Source organism: Scylla paramamosain, chromosome 2, assembly GCF_035594125.1.
Source record: "Scylla paramamosain isolate STU-SP2022 chromosome 2, ASM3559412v1, whole genome shotgun sequence".
Taxonomy (NCBI): domain Eukaryota; kingdom Metazoa; phylum Arthropoda; class Malacostraca; order Decapoda; family Portunidae; genus Scylla; species Scylla paramamosain.
Genome location: NC_087152.1, coordinates 15,587,501 through 15,608,307, shown reverse-complemented (window position 1 = coordinate 15,608,307; position 20,807 = coordinate 15,587,501).

Here is a 20,807-nt window from a genome sequence, read left to right as displayed (position 1 = left end):
TCAAATACGTGCAAAACTTATTCTTATCACCTCGGATTTCCTTCTGTCACAAACATTCGGTAATAAATCACACTGCAGCAAACACTGAAGGCCTGCAAACGGTTCGTCTTGTCTTCCCTGACCACAACTGTTCAATATTTGCTATATGATAGGATAGAAGGAGGTAAGAAATATCAGTAAAAAAAAGAGAGAGAGAGAGAGAGAGAGAGAGAGAGAGAGAGAGAGAGAGAGAGAGAGAGAGAGAGAGAGAGAGAGAGAGAGAGAGAGAGAGAGAGAGAGAGAGAGAGAGAGAGAGGAATGTTTCATATAACACTTTCGGCAAGCAACAGAGATAAAAGGCGAAATCTCGGAATACAAGATATGATTTTTTATTGCATGTTAGTGACGCGAGACAAATTTATATAAGGATTCAATGAAGGTTAAAAAAAAAAAAAATTAGCATTCAATAGTTGCTGTAATGAAGAAAGGAAATTAATACGAAATTGCGAAGTGTGAGCTAGCAAGAAATGTTTATCAGTCTGCACATGAATGACAACAAAGTAGAGAGAAATATATGAAAAAAAATACTAGAAAGGAGGAGGGAGGGAATGTGTTTGCACTGAAACTTCTCTTGTAACACGCACCAAAACATGAAAAATGGACATGCGACATTTAAGGGAAGGAATTAAAATATATTTATATTAATTTTAAGTTAATGTTTTGCTCTCTCTATAAGGGTGTTTAGGAAATTGTTTTCGGCAGAATTTATGCGCAAATCCATAAAAGTGGTTGTATGAAATGTTTGTTACAAGTGAATGAAATTAAGTAAAAAATAGTCTGACAAGGAAAGAATAATCTGTCAAAGCTTTGTTAAAGAAATTACCAAAACGGCAAAAAAATGAAAGCAAATTAGAAAATAATCGATGCTTCAGAAGATTAGAAAAAAAAAATTTTTACACGTTGCTTTAACGTATTTTTTTCTTTTCTTTCATTTCAATTTCACAACATTTCAAACACAGAACGTGGCCAAAGAATGCATCGTTTTTTTCCTTCAGGTCATACTTTCACTTCCTGACACCATTACGACACACTTCATATGAACAAACAATTTCGCTGTCCTTCGTACGAGCATTCAGACATTTTTTCCTTCTTTCACAGCGCCACAACAAACATTCAAGCTGAACAGAGGTTATTTTTCCTTTGCCTTGTTTGTCTTCCTCCCTCCAGACCTTTCCTTGACCAGCAATAACAACCGTCCTCTTGCATTCGCTTACTTTTTCCTTTGCATCTTTTATATTTTCAGTCTGGTGTTAAAAAGGTTATTTAATGAAGAGAGCCATTTTTCTGTTTCTCAAATCTCCAACTCATGTTTCTATTAAATCACGAAAGATTTATGAAGTGCACAAAAATACTGTTGTTACAAGAAAGGAAAATTCAAAAGGAATATGCTTTGATAATCGTTTACTCGTTATTCCACATTTTCCAATACTTGGAATAATTAAGAATCTTTATGAAGTATTTCCTAGTCAAGCCTTGTAATTAAGTAATATTCTACTGGATAATCAAGTACTTAGTATTTTTCCCTAGTTTTATTACGTTTTTTACTTCCTTGTATTGCTTCATTTCCTCCCAATACTAATTCTTCTTTACTTTCTCTTCATAATGAATTTTCTTTACTTTTTCATTCTCTTTTCCTCCTTTTCAATTATCCTCCATGATTTCTACTATTATTCTTACTGTTATTCCTCTTCCATCATCCTCGTCCACTCTTACCCTCCTCCATCTTTACCACAGCTTCCTCCTCCTCGTCCTCTTCCTCTTCTTCCTCCTGTCCCTTTAACTCTTCCTGTTCTTCTCCCTCCTCCTTACCCTCCTCCCCCAACATATACAGGTGAGTGACGTACGGATTGGCCTGCCTTTCAAATATGACAAAACCTGAACGCTGCCAGAAACAGATAGGTGTGTGCGTGTGTGTGTGTGTGTGTGTGTGTGTGTGTGTGTGTGTGTGTGTGTGTGAGAGAGAGAGAGAGAGAGAGAGAGAGAGAGAGAGAGAGAGAGAGAGAGAGAGAGAGAGAGAGAGAGAGAGAGAGAGAGAGAGAGAGAGAGAGAGAGAGAGAGAGCTTGACTGGCAACTGAAAAGTCAATAACAACGCAGAGATAAAAGGAAGGCAGATAAATGTATATAAAGGAAAACATTGTCATACCTAGGAATTATTTTATGTTTCTTTTTTTCCTGAGAGAAGGATAAATAGCTTTTCTCATTCCTGAAATACCTTTACATACTTATAATTTTCCTTTAATTGTATATTTGTCATACAAAAATATATCCACTACCACTCTATAAAAAATCATTAAGGTATAATATTCTCGAACAAAATACACACATATAAAGTTACATACATGCATACTACATACCACAAGTCTACCATACAAAAATACATTCAATTCACTCATAATATCCACTCGTAATATTAATAAATCTCAAAGACGTGGTATTCTCAAGAAAATACACTTACGCACTAAACAGTACAAGTCCCGTCCTCCTTCCCTCAACAAACACACATACACACACACACACACACACAAACACACAGGACAGCAATGCACAACGAGTAACATGAGCAAGTACTCGTATTTTAGGCTCAGTCAAGTTAGGCAGGCACGTGTAGTGGCATGAACTGTTTACGTGCATCAAGGCTTTGCAGGAAATGAACTCATAACCGTGCTACGGTCAGAAAGAGAGAGAGAGAGAGAGAGAGAGAGAGAGAGAGAGAGAGAGAGAGAGAGAGAGAGAGAGAGAGAGAGAGAGAGAGAGAGAGAGAGAGAGAGAGAGAGAGAGAAAGTCATGTATGTCGCGTTGTCAGCCACTCCACAGCGTATTGGCGGTGCAAGCTGTTCCATGTTCCTCGTGATCGCCGCTGTGATGTTCCCTGCTACGTGTAAATCTTTAAAGTCTTCTACCTGACTCTGATGGGAATGCCAGACCTTTCCCGCCGCTGCTGACCTTTCCTTTTGCTACGGGTGGTGGTGTGGTGTGGTGGTGGTGGTGGTGGTGGTGTGAATAAAGTGTTAGTGGTGGTGGTGGTGGTGGTGGTGGTGGTGGTGTGGATAAAGTGTTAGTGGTGATGGTTATGCTGTTATACGTGCCGTCGGTTTTACTACTACTGCTAGAACAGCAACAACAACAACAACAACAACAACAACAACTACTACTACTGCTACTACTACTACTACCATCACCACTATTACACTTTGAAGGGAGACTCTGTTATACGGTATTTCACAGTAAAAAATGTATGTTAGTGTAATAGTAAAAAAAAAAAAATATTGATGAGGGTGTTTGAAAACACTGATTCAGGTGAAAGGGGTAAAGACATACAATCTTTCTGAAACAGTATACTAAGTTTGTAGTGAAATTTTTATTGTATTAAACACTAACCTGTTGTTTACAAAATATGAAAAATGAAAACAAGGGACGCACGACAACATTTAAAAGTGCAACTAATAACAGCTATTTAAAAGAGAAAAGTAAAGGTTTAAAAATCACAACGTGTTTCAGTTCATTGCATATTCTAACGTTCACCCTTCGAAAGCGCAAATTAAGGAGTCTAACTTACAGCAAGGTGGAAAGCAATGAAGACAAACTGTTCAGGAGCTTATCAGTGAAGGGGATTGAAGGAGTCACGATACGTGCTAACCCAAGCGTCGATAAGATGGACGGACCAGACATGGGAATGAGTGAAATGTATTATTCTGCATTGGTGCGGGAAGGGGAGACATGAAGTTGGCAAGCTCAGTTTAGTGACCGTGAAAACAGTGCCGGCGAACAGAGGCAGAACCAACACTGCAGCGAAATGTGCAAGACTGAGAGAGAGAGAGAGAGAGAGAGAAAGAAAAAAAAAAAAAACTCCACAGAAAAAGAGGAACATTTGTTGGGATAAAGTCTTTGTCTCTAAGCGGTTTAAAAATACGGACCCATCGACTCCAACACCCACCCACCTACACACACACACACACACACACACACACACACACACACACACACACATACACACACACATAATAAATGTAAAAGGGCGGACGAGAACACCTGTACGGAGAGGAACAGACACAAAATTCTTGGGAAGATTTCGGAAAATTCTGGTTCCCTCTCCTCTTGGGTTCCATACTGCATGATAACGATTTTAGTGAGACTCATCCATATACATTTTAATGGAAATATTTCAGTTTAATCCTTTAGTAATAATGCTAGAACTGAGTTTTTAATTATTCACAAGAAATGCATTCTTCTGATCTGTAACACAAAGTAAGTTGAAAGAAAAGTTCAAGCAGAAAAGGTCAAATAAAATAAGAACTGAATTTCAACACAAAATATAGAATTAGCATCAAACATACATATATACATACATACATACTGAGATACATCAGTACATACTGTGCGAACATGAGAGAGAGAGAGAGAGAGAGAGAGAGAGAGAGAGAGAGAGAGAGAGGGAGAGCGAGAGAGAGAGAGAGAGAGAGAGAGAGAGAGAGAGAGAGAGAGAGAGAGAGAGAGAGAGAGAGAGAGAGAGAGAGAGAGAGGTCATTTTCGTAATTAACCCATATAAAAATCGTGTATTCATCAGTGTGTGTGTGTGTGGTGTGTGTGTGTGTGTGTGTGTGTGTGTGTGTGTGTGTGTGTGTGTGTGTGTGTGTGTGTGTGTGTGTGTGTGTGTGTGTGTGAGTGTAAAGTATCATTACATCTATTTCCCTTCACAAAGACACCAAAAATACTACGCCACCACTTTTACATAAGATCTAATCCTCTCCCTCTAAGAAAAGAATCCTCATACCAATGGTGGCCTCATTCCCTACATGTTAAAGTTTGTTAAAGTTTGGGAGAGTTACTGACTTTTCACTGCTACTTGACACATCTTTCCTTCATTACTAACCATTCTAAAACATCCCTTCTTGTCCTACAGCCACCTCTAAGCTTTGCATTTCCTAGAAACTGTCAAATATGTTTTTTTTTTTTTTATCCCTTTCTTTCTTGGAGATGCTTATAAAGATTCCACACATTGCTTTTAGTGCTGTGAATACCTTCAAAAACTCATGAGATTTGCAATATACGAAAATAACCTTTAACGTCAGCAATATGGTATCTTTATCTATCATGCACTCAGTGTTCAGTTAATTTTCATCGTAAGTAAGTCAGCATAACGGTTTTTTAACAAAAGTGCGTAAACATTATCATTCACCGCCAGACAGACAGCGCTCAGTTATGTTTCAAAGTCTTGAAGTCAGCGTTCACTTAACTTTCACCACCTAAGTCAGCAGTGCGTTATAATTCATTGCTGGTATGATTTCATTGCTGGTATGTCATCGTAAGTTATCCTTCACCGTAGGTAGGTCACCAGTGGTGTTATCATTCATTGCTAGCATGCCAACAAGAAGTTGTCTTTTACCGTTCATGAGTCAACAGCAAGGTATATTTTACGTCTTTAAATCAGTGTTCAGTTATCCTTTCCAGTTCAATACTCACCCATAAGTTATTCCTCACCACATATACATGCTTCAGTAAGTCATAATTCACCAGCTACACGTCAACACTATTAAAGTCATTTCAATATCTTTATCATGTTCTCTCTCTTTAATTATGATGTATGACAATTCTAGTGAAAGACTGTACCGCATCACAAACAATTATATATTTCCTTTTCTATCACTAGCTCAAAGAAAGTAAGGGAAAACAGGAGTAATGAATAACTAACTATTTTTCTTTTACTAAAACTTTTAATTTTGTATTTTGCATCTCCTCTTTGGCTTAGAATATTTTAGCACTTAAATTTAGTTATATTGACAAGCCGGGCTCTACGAGAAAAGCCTAAAATAAATAATCCAGTTAATACTCTCCTTTCAAAGAACAGGGACAGAATATTTTTGTAACCTAGTTAGAGTAAGAGAAGTAGGCTGGGAGAGAGAGAGAGAGAGAGAGACGAGAGAGAGAGAGAGAGAGAGAGAGAGAGAGAGAGAGAGGAGAGAGAGAGAGAGAGAGAGAGAGAGAGAGAGAGAGAGAGAGAGAATACTGGAGATAACGTATCTGTTTATCTATTTACTAATACTTGTGAACTACGTGCGGTAGAAAGGAATAGATACGAAACAGGGCTGAGAGAGAGAGAGACAGGCAGACAGACAGACAGACAGGGAGAAATAACAATGCAGAAAGTCATGTCATACGATGCAAATGTCTAAACTTTTTTTTCATAACAACACACAAAAGGAGCCTCAATCTTAAAGTGGTATGAATATTTCTAGCCCTCGAATTCACACTGATATGAAATGATAATACTGTCTGAGTTCATGCTATATTGAACGGTACTTGTGACGTGATTTGGCATCTGAGTCGTATGACTTTAAAGTTGATTATTGACAGCCTTTGACTAGTCCACCAGTTCCATATTCATGTATCACCTTGTCAGTGTGGTGTGAGTATTCCTGAGTCACGTTCACTGCATTATGTATGAATATATATATCGTAAATGATTGCGTGTAGATTTGCTTATTAAAGTGTTCTCTTCATCTATGTAATCAGAGCACGAAGATGAGATGTATACTAAACATACGCCACATTACGAATAAAAGATTTGCAGAAAAATATACATACAACGAGTCACTGAAGCTAGTATATGTATTCATCCATCAACTCATAATGTGCAGAATTAGTTATTTATGTGTTCTGTTCATTAGTAATACAAAGACGGGGTACTTGATTTATTTCTAAAACAAATATTCAAATTTCTTTTTTCTTTCGGCTGTTCCCGTTAGGAATCACCACGCAGATAACACTATTCTAATAGCACTCGGTCATCTGTGCCTTCCTCCGTCACACCCATTACAAGCATGTCTTCTTTCACTGCATCCATAAACCTTCTCTTATATCCTCTTCTCTTTCTCCCTGTCAGGCAGATCCATCCAAAGCAATCTCCTGCCCACATACTCTCTGCCTCTCCTCCTGACATGCCTAAACTACATCGGTCTCGCCTCTCTGGCTTTGTCCCCAAACCGACACATGTATTGTACTTCTGATGAATCCCAAATTACAGGAAAAAAATACATAGTGTATGTCATGGGACTCAGTGTGTTAGTGTAAAAGCAATTCTGTAATGTTAAAATTCACGTCTCTTAGCCTTCCACAAAATATTATACAAAGTTGCAGGACATTTGCCTGACTCTCACTGTCTGTACGTCGGAACGTGAAGTGCCATTTTTAGTTTATTCATAGCCCACCTGACATGAGGACGATCAGCTCGCCTCCTCCTTCTCCTTCTCCTTTTCCTCCTTCTCCTCCTCCTCTTCCTCCTCCTCCTCCCCCTCCTTTTCTTTCTGCTGTATGCTCTCTCTCTTCTACTGTTCCTATCCTTTTTTGTTCTCCACTTGCTGCTCCTGCTGTCTTCTTCTTCTTCTTCTTCTTCTTCTTCTTCTTCTTCTTCTTTTCTTCCGTCTTCTTTTCCTCCTTTTCTTCTTTTTCTTTTCAATATAGAAAAGTACAAAATTCTACATATCGGAAGCAACAATGTTCAGGGCGAGATATGTAATGAATAACATGCCACTGTCAAGTGCTGATAAAGAAAAATATCTTGGTGTCGTTGTGTCAAACGACCTAAAGCCGAGTCAACACTGCACAGAAACAGTAAAGACGGCAAATAAATTAGTAGGGTTCATTGGAAGAACCTTTGAATTTAAATCAGAAAAGGTTATACTTGCCTTATATAACTCACTGGTGCGCCCTCATCTAGAATACTGTGTACAGTTCTGGTCACCATACTACAAAAAAGACATTGAAAAACTAGAAAAGATACAGCGCAGAGTCACAAAGATGATTCCAAGATAGCGCAATAAGCCGTATGAGGAACGGCTGGAAGAACTAAACCTATTTAGTTTAACAAAGCGCAGGATAAGAGGAGACCTAATTGAAGTGTTCAAAATTTTCAAAGGATATAGTAACATTGATGCACATAAATATTTTACCATTGATCATTCTAACCTAACAAGAAATAATGGATTCAAGATTATATCCAAACGTTTTAAATCCCACGAGGCCAAACATTTCTTCTTTAATCGTATAGTAAATATATGGAATAAACTTCCTGCCGAAATTGTAAACAGCAATACTATTGAATCATTCAAAAACAAAATAGACACATATTTAAAAGCAAATCCCCAACAAGCTCTTTTCTTGTCCGAATAATTACTAAATTCACTATTAAACTTTTATTCAACAGATACCATTTTTAATATAACTTGTATTAACTTTCAGATAGGCGTATAGAGTTCACCGTAGGGTGAATAGTAGAACTTCCTTTCATCCTTTCCTATGAAAATTTCCATGTCAGTTTTTCCATACTGCATGGTACTTTTCCCAACTATTTCCATGCCAGCGCAAGCTGGAGGGAGTGGTGGGTGGGGAGGAGCCTTCTGCTATGCTATCCTGTCCTCTCTTCACTGTAGCTAGTTAGAAGTAGTTTACCAAACAGCCTTTGCAAGGACCAAAAGGTCTGTTGCTGTTTGGCTTTCCTTTGTATATTCCTTTGTATATTCCTCCTCCTCCGCCCCCTCCTCCTCCTTCTCTTCCTTCTCCTCCTCTTCTTTCCTCCTCCTCCTCCTCTTGCTCCTTCTCTTCCTTCTCCTCCTCTTCTTTCTCGCTCCTTCTCTTCCTTCTCCTCCTCTTCTTTCTCTCAGCTACAGCTCCCCTTCCTCCTCTTTCCATATGGACCTTTTCTGACCTGACTCACGTCTCCTCCCTCGGTTACAGATGCATCAGGTGATCGGCGCACCTGATCTCAATACTGAAATATCCAGTGGCCTGTTGTACACTCCAGTTCATTCAGACTCACAGTGCTCATTATTAAACGCCTTTACATTATCACTCATATGATTACTAGGCATTTAGTAATCTTCCCTGATACTAACTTTTTATGGGGATTCAGGGAGTTAGTATAAATTGGGTTTTTCGTGGTTGTTAGGTTAGGCAACACAATATTTTATCTTATTACTGATCCATTTTATTATTATGATTAATGTTGAAAGTTATTTCTTTAGGAATTATTTATTTTTTTTACATAGTGTATACTTATAAGACGCACACGCACACTCACACGCACGCATACACATAGATATACATGTGCTAACACATGATTACAGTAAGTGATCTTAAACACCTTAACGCAAACAAACACACACACACACACACACACACACACACACACACACACAACACACACCTGCAGGTAGGTAGTATTTGTTGATCACAAACACACATTCATTAGCGTGGCGACAGCATCACCCTTGTCAGCCATACGTGTGGCGGAGGAGTGAAAGGGTCTCTCTTCTTGTCTTCAGGTGTGTGTCCCGTCAGACGTGTTTACCTGCCTCCTGAGATACGTGTTTGCCTTACCTTTAAACCTACCAGGAAAACTAAGACGCAAGAGGAAGGGGCGGGTGATCATCAAGAAAGAGAAAGCCGATAAAGATTGGGAGAGAAAGAGACGAAAGAAGATTGTGAGGCAAGAAGAAAAGTTTTTACAAGTAAAAGAGAGGATGGAAGCACGGGGAAAAAATTCATGGAACTGGAGCTAAAAGCGGGAAAAAATAATATCAAGTAATGCCATCAACGAGGAGAATGGCAAACACGCGGAAGTAAGGGACTGCTGCAAAGAAAATAAAATAAAAATGTGGAAATCACTTCAAAATTAAGTGTCGGAGGAGCAGGAAGAGCAGAAAGAGGAGGAAGAGGAGGAGGAGGAGGAGAAGGAGGAGAAGGAAGAGAAGGAGGAGGAGGAGGAGAAGGAGGAGAAGGAAGAGGAGGAAGAGAAGGAGGAGGGAGGAAGAGGTATGTAATTACTGGTTTGTTATGTACACAGTGCCAGAAGTGTGTGTGTGTGTGTGTGTGTGTGTGTGTGTGTGTGTGTGTGTGTGTGTGTGTGTGTGTGTGTGTGTGTGTGTGTGTGTGTGTGTCTGTCTGTCTGTCTCTCTATCCGAATACTCTCTCACTATCTAATCTCATCCAATATCTTTCAAACCTCCACCAATCTACCCTTAGTTCCTCTATTTCTGCCGTGGTAGAAGTAGACGACCAGTGTTCTCCCAGATCCATCAGCTGAGTGGGCGCCAAGCGGGATCTGTTCTGCCAGCCAATCGCTCTCTATTGCTCATCAGTGATCTCTCTGACCTACTGCCCGTTTTCTGTTTCTCCTTCTGATGACTGGCCCGCACTAAATTTTCCCACGTGATTTCACCGGAGACTCCACCAATAGGAGGCACAAAACATCGGAGTGGTTGGATAGCAGAGCCAGGATTTATATGTGATGTTACTTACGAAGGAAACAACTGAACTTTTTTTTATACTTTTAGCAATATGTATAATTCTTTTCGCAATATGATTTTTTTTTTACCATAGCAAAAGCCAATAGACTTTTAATTTTTTTTTTTCCTATTCTATTCGGTTAGAGTGTACTGTCTTAAACCACCAGTGATAAGAAAAAAAAAAAAAGAAAACTAGCTAAAAGTACACTTGTCTCATTCCCTATTTCATGGAACCAATTACAAGGACCTTCTGTTCATTTTTTACAACATCTATATGACTAACACAATAACGCAGGAATCAAACATCTATATTACCCTACACAGTACTAACAACCAGTATAATAGTTTCGTAACTACTGGTAGCGGAAAATATTTCCTTCACTCACTCCTTCACGAAGACTACCATAGCTTCCTTCTCATTTTTACGCGTACAAATAACTAACACTTTAATGCAGAAATCATCCTAACCCATCACACTATACCATTTGAATTATTTGGTAAGTACTAGTAGCAGAAAATACAAGTTTCCTCCCCTCCTCCACGGAACCCATTACAAGAACCCAATACTCATCTTCACACTTACATAAGATCGGTATTCTAACGCCAGAAAGAGAAAATCTTTATATCTTCACTGGATCTTCCTCTCTAAGTGCAAAAACCCAGAACACCTATAACACCCCGTCTATCCACCTTCTTCCTTTCCAATACCTTGCACTCAAAGGCGAGGACAGGCCGCCTCTTCAGCTAAATTGCCCTCTTTTCCAAATCCTCTCTTTTTTTTTTTCACGATGCGTAACGATGTGAACGTTTTCCCTCCATATTTCTGCCCTTCCTCCTGTCCTCACGTCGACTGCACAAGGTGGAAAGATGAATGGAAATCTGTCACGTCTTTCATATGCTCCTTTTACGTTGGTCATTCTGATTTCAGTGCCAATTTCTTCTCCAGTCTCTCTCTCTCTCCTTCTCTCTCTCTCTCTCTCTCTCTCTCTCTCTCTCTCTCTCTCTCTCTCTCTCTCTCTCTCTCTCTCTCTCTCTCTCACACACACACACCGCATAATGTTGTAGTTACCAAAGCTCGGCTCACAACCAAGAAAGCCCGGGTTCGAATCCTGGGCGCGACGAGGCAAATGGGAGAGCCTCTCAATGTGTAGCCCCCGTTCACCTAGCAGCAAGTAGGTACGGGATGTAACCCGTGGGGTTGTGACCTTACTGTCCCGGTGTGTGGTGTGTCAGTCCGTCTCAGTCCTACCCGAAAGTCGGTCACTATAAGCTCTGAGCTCTTTCCGTAGGGGAAACGGCTGGCTGGGTGGACCAGCAGACGACCGTAGGGTGAATCACACACATGCACCGCACACACACACACACACACACACACACACACACACACACACACACACACACACACACACACGAACCACATAAATAATTTCCTTTCTTGTTCCTTTTTGACAAGCTTTATTATTGCTACCGTGTAAATATTGGTACACTATTTGGGCCTAACAGCAGAATGATTATTATTATTATTATTATTATTATTATTAGTAGTAGTAGTATTATTATTAGTAGTAGTAGTAGTAGTAGTAGTAGTAGTAGTAGTAGTAGTAGTAAATTTGCAGTTCATTAGCAGTAACATTATATTAACTACACTTCTATTGTCACTGTAATATATCTAATAACCCAAGATTACATTTCAATAAAGAACGTGCTTTATGCCGGGAAAATTTAAACATCAAGTACATAGAGAAATGGAGGACAGAAATAATGACAGGGAAAGGAAGAAAAATTTCAAACCACTTTCACTTTTTTTCCCGTTTCCTGTTTTCTTTTTGAGGACAGGAAATGAAAGAAAACACACAAAAAAACTAGTTAGCCCTTCCAGATTTCTCTCTCATTCTGCTTCTCTCTCTCTCTCTCTCTCTCTCTCTCTCTCTCTCTCTCTCTCTCTCTCTCTCTCTCTCTCTCTCACTCTCTCTCTCTCTCTCTCTCTCTCTCTCTCTCTCTCTCTCTCTCTCTCTCTCTCTCTCTCTCTCTCTCTCTGTCTCTCTCTCTCTCTCTCTCTCTCTCTCTCTCTCTCTCTCTCTCCCTCTCTCTCTCTCTCTCTCTCCCTCTCTCTCTCTCTCTCTCTCATGTACAGAGAGTGAAGTGGTGGGAATAAGTTACACGGCTCGGTTACCTCAGTGGTGGAAATATTTTTACATATTCATGGTGAACTTAACACGACTTCCTACAAAATCTTAAAATACTCATATAACCCAAGTAACCCAAGGATGTATCTTATCTTACTGTAGCTCCCTCACCTCTGAAAGTTAACTGACTCTTTTATAGTATTCTTTCTGACCTACCCTTTTTTGTTTTACGGTTTTTTTTTCTTTTCCTCTGGTATTCTTCCCTGTGCTTAAAAAAAAATAAAGAAAGAATCGAATACATAACACATTGCACTGTCTTATCAATTTTAACACCACAGCAACAGTTTCATTATATTCCACATGTCACTGGAGGGATCTTTTCAAGCTAAGAATAAACTTTTCCACTGTTAAGGGGTTAAGATTATCTAGTAATCCATTCAATTCAATTATTCTATTAAGACTTAGCTAACAGGTGATTTCATGAAGTTTGGACGCTGTCTGTAGCATCAAATAGGTTAATTCCACATAGCCGTGAGTGAGAGAGATATCAGTAGGCATTATGAGTTCAATATATCAAGGTAATACTAATAAAGTTCCCTGTAAATATGGGATCTCTGTACCCACTCACCAGTAAGTTAGCCTCGAGCGACGCGACTTGGTAATTACCTTTCTGAAAACTAATTAATTTCCTCTAGTCATTATGCTCTATCGTGCTTAACCTACCTCCCCTCCCTGTCCTCTGTTTAACATCGAGCTAGGGAATGCGCTGGTTAAATGGTACAAAACAAAACAAACCGATATACTACTTGGAAATACACGGAGAAAGAAAAGATAGCAGGCAGTCATCAGTATATTTCGTTGAATAAAGATCTTCACCAACAGTTTCTTTTCACTCCCTTTTCTCCTCCCACGTCTGACCAGAATGTAAGAGAGTAAAACGTTACGAAAGAAAAGCAAATAGAAAGATGGACAAAAATACACAGGCAGAGTACAAATAATTGGCCCACTCATCAGTATTTTCTTTCACTACTTTCTTTTCCCTTCCTTCTCTCTCTCTCTCTCTCTCTCTCTCCCCCCGACATCTTGCCAGGAATTGGGTAGGTGAAAAGTTACAACAGGAAACAATGAGAGAGAGAGAGAGAGAGAGAGAGAGAGAGAGAGAGAGAGAGAGAGAGAGAGAGAGAGAGAGAGAGAGAGAGAGAGAGAGAGAGAGAGAGAGAGAGAGAGAGAGAGGAAAAAAAAAGCACGCCCCAAAAAAAATAAAAGCGAAAATAAGGAGTACGTACATTCATCCTTATTTTCCTTCCCTACTTTCTTTTCCCTGTCTTTTTATTTTTGTCTCTGACTTGGAACCGACAAGGCGAAAAGCTACAATACAAAAGCAAAGAGAAGCATATAGACAAACACACGGGGAGAGAAAGAATAAAAAAAAAAAAATCACACAATATATATTTTTTCCTTCGCTAAAACAGATAGTTACTTAGAAAGATAAAAAAAAAAAAGAATCGTAGTGAGACACACGAGAAGAAAACCATGGACGGCACTTTAACGAAACCGACACATTGGCATTTTTGATATCCATCTTTTATACCAATGGGAGAAAGACGAGCCGAAAAAAAGGAGTACTGAATATTCTTTTTTTTTTTTCTATGGCCAAGAGTACACTATAATATTGAAACTTCCACTATGTACTGAGGAATGTGTCAAAGGTGAGACGATTCTTGTGAGTCAAGAGAGTAACAATGTCAATCTTAAACACTTCTCGCGTCACCTGAGAGAGAGAGAGAGAGAGAGAGAGAGAGAGAGAGAGAGAGAGAGAGAGAGAGAGAGAGAGAGAGAGAGAGAGAGAGAGAGAGAGAGAGAGAGAATGTGGTTGGGGAGCTGAGAAGTGATATAATTGAGAAGAAACCAGAAGTAGGAAGGAAGGAAGGAGGAGGAGGAGGAGGAGGAGGAGGAGGAGGAGGAGGAGGAGGAGGAGGAGGAATACAAAGGAATACAAGGGAAAACCAAACAGCAACAGACTTTTTGGTCCTTGCAGGCCTGTTTGGTAACTACTACTAACTAGCTACAGGGAAGAGAGACAGAACAGCGCAGCAGAAGGCTCCTCCCCACCCACCACTCCCTCCAGCTTGCGCTGGCATGGAAATAGTTGGGAAAAGTACTATGCAGTAAGAAAAAACTGACATGGAATTTTCATAGGAAAGGATGAAAGCAAGTTCTTCTATTCACCCTACGGTGAACTCTATACGCTTATCTGAAAATTAACACAATTTATAATAAGATTGGTGTCTGTAAAATAAAAGAGTTTATTAGTGAATTTAGTAATTATTGGGACAAGAAGAGAGCTTGTTGGGCATTAGCTTTTAAATATTTGTTTATTTTATTTTTAATGATTCAATAGAATTGCTGTTTGTCATTTGTGCTGGAAGTTTATTCCATATATCTAGTGTGCGGTTAAAGAGAAAATGTTTGGCTTCGAGGGATTTAAAACGTTTGGGCATAATCTTGAATTCATTATTTCTTGTCAGGTTAGAATGATCTATGGTAAAATATTTATTTGCATCAAGGTTACTATATCCTTTAAAAATTTTGAGCTCTTCAATTAGGTCTCCTCTTATCCTGTGCATTGTTAAACTAAATAGGTTTAATTTTTCCAGTCGCTCCTCATACGGTTTATTACGCAATCTTGGAATCATCTTAGTGACTCTTTTTCTAGTATTTCAATGTCTTTTTTGTAATATGGTGACCAGAACTGTACACAGTATTCTAGTGAGTTATATAAAGCAAGTATAAATTCAAAGGCTCTTCCAATGAACCCTACTAATATATTTGCCGTCTTTACTGTTTTTGTGCAATGTTGACTCGGTTTTAGGTCTTTTGACACAATTACACCAAGATCTTTTTTCTTTTCAGCGCTTGACAGTGGCATGTTGTTCATTGCATATCTCACCTGAACATTATTGTTTCCGATATATAGAACTTTACACTTTTCTATATTGAATCTTATCTACCATTTTTCTGCCCAGCTTGTTAGTTTATTGAGGTCACACTGCAGTTCCTGCCATTGTGACACTGACGTTACTTTACTTGTTATTTTGGTGTCGTCTGCAAACTTACTTATTTTGCAATTGATCCCTTTATCAATATAATTAATGTATATTATAAAATTACTGTTCCTAATACAGAGCCTTGAGGAACGCCGCTATTTACCTTATGCCAATCCGACTCTTTTCCATTAATTACAACACGCTGTTTTCTGTCAGAGAGCCAGTCTCTCAGCCACTTCAGATCGTTTCCGGCTATCCCGAGAGCTTTCACTTTACTGATGAGTCTCTTATGGAGAACAGCGTCGAAAGCTTTCTGGAAATCAAGGTAGAAAATATCAACTGCTTTTGTCTCGTCATACAAATTAAATACTGCGTAAAAGAAGTCTAGTAAGTTTTTCAAGCAGGAACGTTTGGTTCTGAAACCGTGTTGCGAATTTTTTATGATTTTTTTTCTTCTAAATATTTAACAATCTTATCCCTGATTATTGTTTCCATCAGCTTGCACACTACTTAAGTTAAAGTAATCGGTCTGTAATTGGCTGGGAGAGATTGATTTTCTTTTTCAAAGGTTGGCGTCACATTTGCTAATTTCCATTCGTGGGGGACTTTACCATTAGTAAAGTTTTATTGAATAAAATCGTAAGCGGTTTCACGAGCTCATTTCTTGCTTCTTTAAGAAGCCTGAGTGATATCTTGTCTGGCCCGGGTGTTTTCTTTACGTTCATGCTCTTCGTTACTGAAAGGATTTCATTTTCTGTGATGGTGAAGTCTGGCAGCGTGGTGCCTCGCGACTGAAGTGCGAGGATCGGCAGGCTGCCCTGAACATCCTCGGTCGTGAAGACTGTTGAAAAGTACTCGTTCAGGGTGTTCGCCATGTCCGTTTCGTTTTCTATTTTATTTTTTTTTTTTTTTTTTGCCATTTTCTGTTATTTGTGGACCAATCGTTGATGTTAAAACCCTTTTAATTTTTACATAGCTGTAAAATTAATTTGAGTTCGTTTTACATGAGTTCGCTATCTGAGCTTCAACAGATTGTTTTGCTGCATTTGATCAACTTTTTAGTTTTTCTTCGCAATCTGTCGTGCTTTAGTTTATCATTATTATTCTGCGTTAATTTGTATTTGTGGTACGCTTTTTCCTTAGCCAGAAGACAGCATCTGATTTCATTATTCCACCATTTCGGTTTGGTGTTCTTTATCTTCCGACTGTTTCGTAGCGGTACACACACATTCGCGGTTTTATTTAACTTTTTAGCAAGGAGGAGGAGGAGGAGGAGGAAGAAGATGTACGTAGATTTCCAAAGGATAAACAAAACAACAACAGACTTTTAGGTCCCTGCATGGCTTTTTGGGTACTTGGTAAAAAAAGAAAAAAAGGGAGAGTAGGAAGGCAAAAGCAGAAGAAATTAGTACCCGAAGTACCTGAAAATGATAAAGGGTTGACATCAATCTCTTCATCAAGACTGCTTGGGATAGACAGGTTATGTACACGTGTAGCACAGTCATCCATCCATCCATACATGCATACATACATAATGAAGGAGTGTCTGACGTACTCTTAAGGGCGGTGAGAAAAACAGACAACGTAAGGTACAGTAAGGTATTGAAAATAGATTGCTAGTTGGAATGGCTTGCTGTGTCTTACGACATAGCTACGGTCTTATGTCTACTTAAATATGTTCCTCCTCCTCCTCCTCTTCCTCCTCCGCCTTCTCCTCTTGCTCCTCCTGCTCCTCCTCCTCCTCCTCCTCCTCCTCCTCCTCCTGCTCCTCCTCCTCCTCCTCCTGCTCCTCCTCCTCCTTCTCCTCCTGCTCCTCCTCCTCCTCCTCCTCCTCCTCGTTCTTGTTATCCATTCTCTCCTTTCCCTCCTTTCCTCCTCCTAAAAAAAAAAAAATATTCGCACAATAAATTAAGGCGAGTTTATAAGATAGTTATAAACGTGACAGGAACGCCAGTGTAGTGAAGTCTTTTAACACGCGGCGCCCTAATACTTTTGAACTTTTTCCACCGCCGTGATGTATTGGCCCACATTAGCACTTCATTCGTACTTTTTATTTTCACGCAGCATATTCCGCGACAAGGTGAGGCGTGAACTCTAGCCCGTGGAGGTGTCACGTCATATTTCCTGCGCGTAACAAGCGAGGAGGATAATTTAGTATATCATCGCCTGTAATTATTCTTCCGTCCGCACTAACACGTTGCCCGAAGCAGGTTATAACGGTGATGGGGAGGCGGGTATGTTTGCAGACTGGAAGAGGTGTGGTGGCCTGTGCCTGGTGTCTGGTGGCCTCGGGATCTGCGGCATCATCATTCTCTATTTATTTATTTTTTTTTCTTTTACTCGTCAAAGAGAGTGGTGAAGGTCATCGAAAAAAAAAAAAAAAAACACGGGTGAAAAATGTTCGCTTAACTTGACGCTTACAGAAACTCTGAGGGAGTTAGAAATTTTTAAAAAGGTTTGCCAATTTAGTTCGGTGTCTTGTTATTTCTCTTTGGAAAACGTTCAAGCCATAGGAGAGAGGAATAAAAAAAGAACAAAGACTTAAGCAGTGAAAGAGATGACAAGTGAAGATTACCTGATACATTTTTTGTCTTACTACTTCTCTTTGCTACTTCTTCTCTATTCATGTCATAAGAAAGGGGGGAAAAAAGCAGGAATCCAGGTAGATTTCCAGAGCTTACCGGTGAAAGGGATGAAAAGTAAAGGTTAGCTGATCCATATTTCTCTTATCTTCTGGTGTTTACAGGAGGATGACCAATGTTTGCGTAATTGATTAAAAAAAAAAAACAGCTGACCATTGAATTCTTGAAGCTAGACGATTCACATGGAAATAATGCTGCGAGCCGATACATTCCATGAACTTATTAGCATGCTACCTTGTTTGAAATAATAACTGAACTGTCACCTACACAGCGATGCCACTTGGCAGCCGTGAACTCAAAACGGCGTTTATCAAATAAAATTTTCATATTTCAACTAGTGAGAATATTGGTAAATACTGGACCTAATAAAGAGTCTTTAATTCTTCTACTACTATGGTCATCCTTTATTAACATTCAGAGCAGTGTAAAGAGTAGTTTGCATGGACAAACTAAGATATGAGGGAGAATATTAGAATATTTTCTAAACTAAAAAAAAAATCTAGTGTCTGTAGAACAACAATAGATGTCCAAATAGACACCGGTGATTACAGAATGGAAAACTCTAACATTAGAGGAGTTAATGAGACCTACAACAACTCAAAACAAGAAATATTCATTTCACTATGGAAACTGAAAATCACGATAAATTATCCTTCTAGGACTTTAGTATATAAAAATCAATTAGGTATAGATGTTCGCATCTTTAATGACTATACGACAACTGTTAACTATAAAACGGCTTGTGTGTGGCAATGAAACAAAAAATCAGCGATCGAGTGCAAACAATGTCCAGCTATTCCATTTTTATTTCCAGTCGTGAGCCGTACAGTCATGTACATACATGTTGCCAAATAACCTTAGCTTCCACAGCACCAGAGACAACAGAGGCTTGGAAAAAAGTACTACGGCACACAATCACAGCCCACGTCAATATAGAAACTGTTCCTTCAGTGTAAACAAGCAGCGTAACGGCCTGTACATGGCTGGATGGGGAAACATATAATAGAGTATTCCATTAAAAAATACCTAACAGAAGCAAATATTTCATGGATGGTTTAGAAAGTGGCATATAAGAGTTCTTATATCCTAACGATTTTTACAGTTATTTACTTGATTAAAAGATGAAATCATATAATCAAGCTGAACAGCACAAATGTTATTAACTTTGTAGTTCAGTTCTAACTCCTGTACAGTCTCACACCTGCTACATTATCACACTCGCCACTTGATCTACATAATATTTGAAAAGATCAAAGAAGGTCGGAATTAACTTGATGCCTTCTTTGCCTCGACACATTGACAGTCTGCCAGGAAGGAGATAAAAAAAAAAATGGAAAAAGAGGATGGAAGAAACATAAGGAAAACTCTACGAAAACATGTTTTAATATGAGTAAAGAGAAGCAAGGGTACATGTTAACAAGATATTAAGTAAAACTAAAGAAAATGTGATATGTGATTGTCAAAGGAAATTTTTCCTTTCGTCCCCCTTGTTATAACCCTTATAGCACTTAAAGACTTCTATCAGGTCCCCTCTTAACCTACGCTTCTGTAAAATACGAGTATGTAAATTTAACAGCTTCAGTCTCGCCTCTTAAAGAATACTCTTCATCATCTGTATCCTTTCAGTCATTCTCCTTTGTACTGATTCTAATTGACCTATATCCTTCCTATAATGTAAGGATCAGAACTGCACGGCGTAGTCTACATGAGGTCTGACCAACACCAATTATAACTTTAATATTACTTCAGGCCTTCTACTTTTAACACTCCAAAAAATTAATCCTAATACCCTATTTGCCCTGTTTCTGGCCTCTATGCATTGCTTTCCTAGACGGAGTTCAGAGCTAACTATAACTCCTAAATCTTTTTCGCAACCTGAACCTACCAGAGTTTCTTTGTTTACTGTGTACCTACTGTGTGGGTTTCCTCTACCTACGCTAAGTACTTTGCATTTGTTTATATAAAACTGCATTTGCCATCTGTCCGTCCATTCATTCGTCCAAACTAAATCTGCCTGCAAGGCGATGGCATCCGATTCTGACCTAATTAATCTACCTATCTTTGTGTCATCTACAAATTTACTAACATCACTACTAATTCCACTATCCATGTCAATGATATATATTAAAAACAACAATAGTCCTAATACTGATCCTTGTGGCACCCCATTAATTACATGACCCTATTTAGATTTAAAGCCGTTTATTACAACTCTCCTTCGCCTGTCGCTTAGCCATTACCTTATCCAGCTTAACGCCTTCCCATCTATCGTGTGTCCCCTAACCTTTCTCAGGAGCCTCTGATGGGGTACCTTGAGAGAGAGAGAGAGAGAGAGAGAGAGAGAGAGAGAGAGAGAGAGAGAGAGAGAGAGAGAGAGAGAGAGAGAGAGAGAGAGAGAGAGAGAGAGAGAGAGAGAGAGAGAGAGAGAGAGAGAGAGAGAGAGAGAGAGAGAGAGAGAGAGAGAGAGAGAGAGAGAGAGAGAGAGAGAGAGAGAGAGAGAGAGAGAGAGAGAGAGAGAGAGAGAGAGAGAGAGAGAGAGAGAGAGAGAGAGAGAGAGAGAGAGAGAGAGAGAGAGAGAGAGAGAGAGAGAGAGAGAGAGAGAGAGAGAGAGAGAGAGAGAGAGAGAGAGAGAGAGAGAGAGAGAGAGAGAGAGAGAGAGAGAGAGAGAGAGA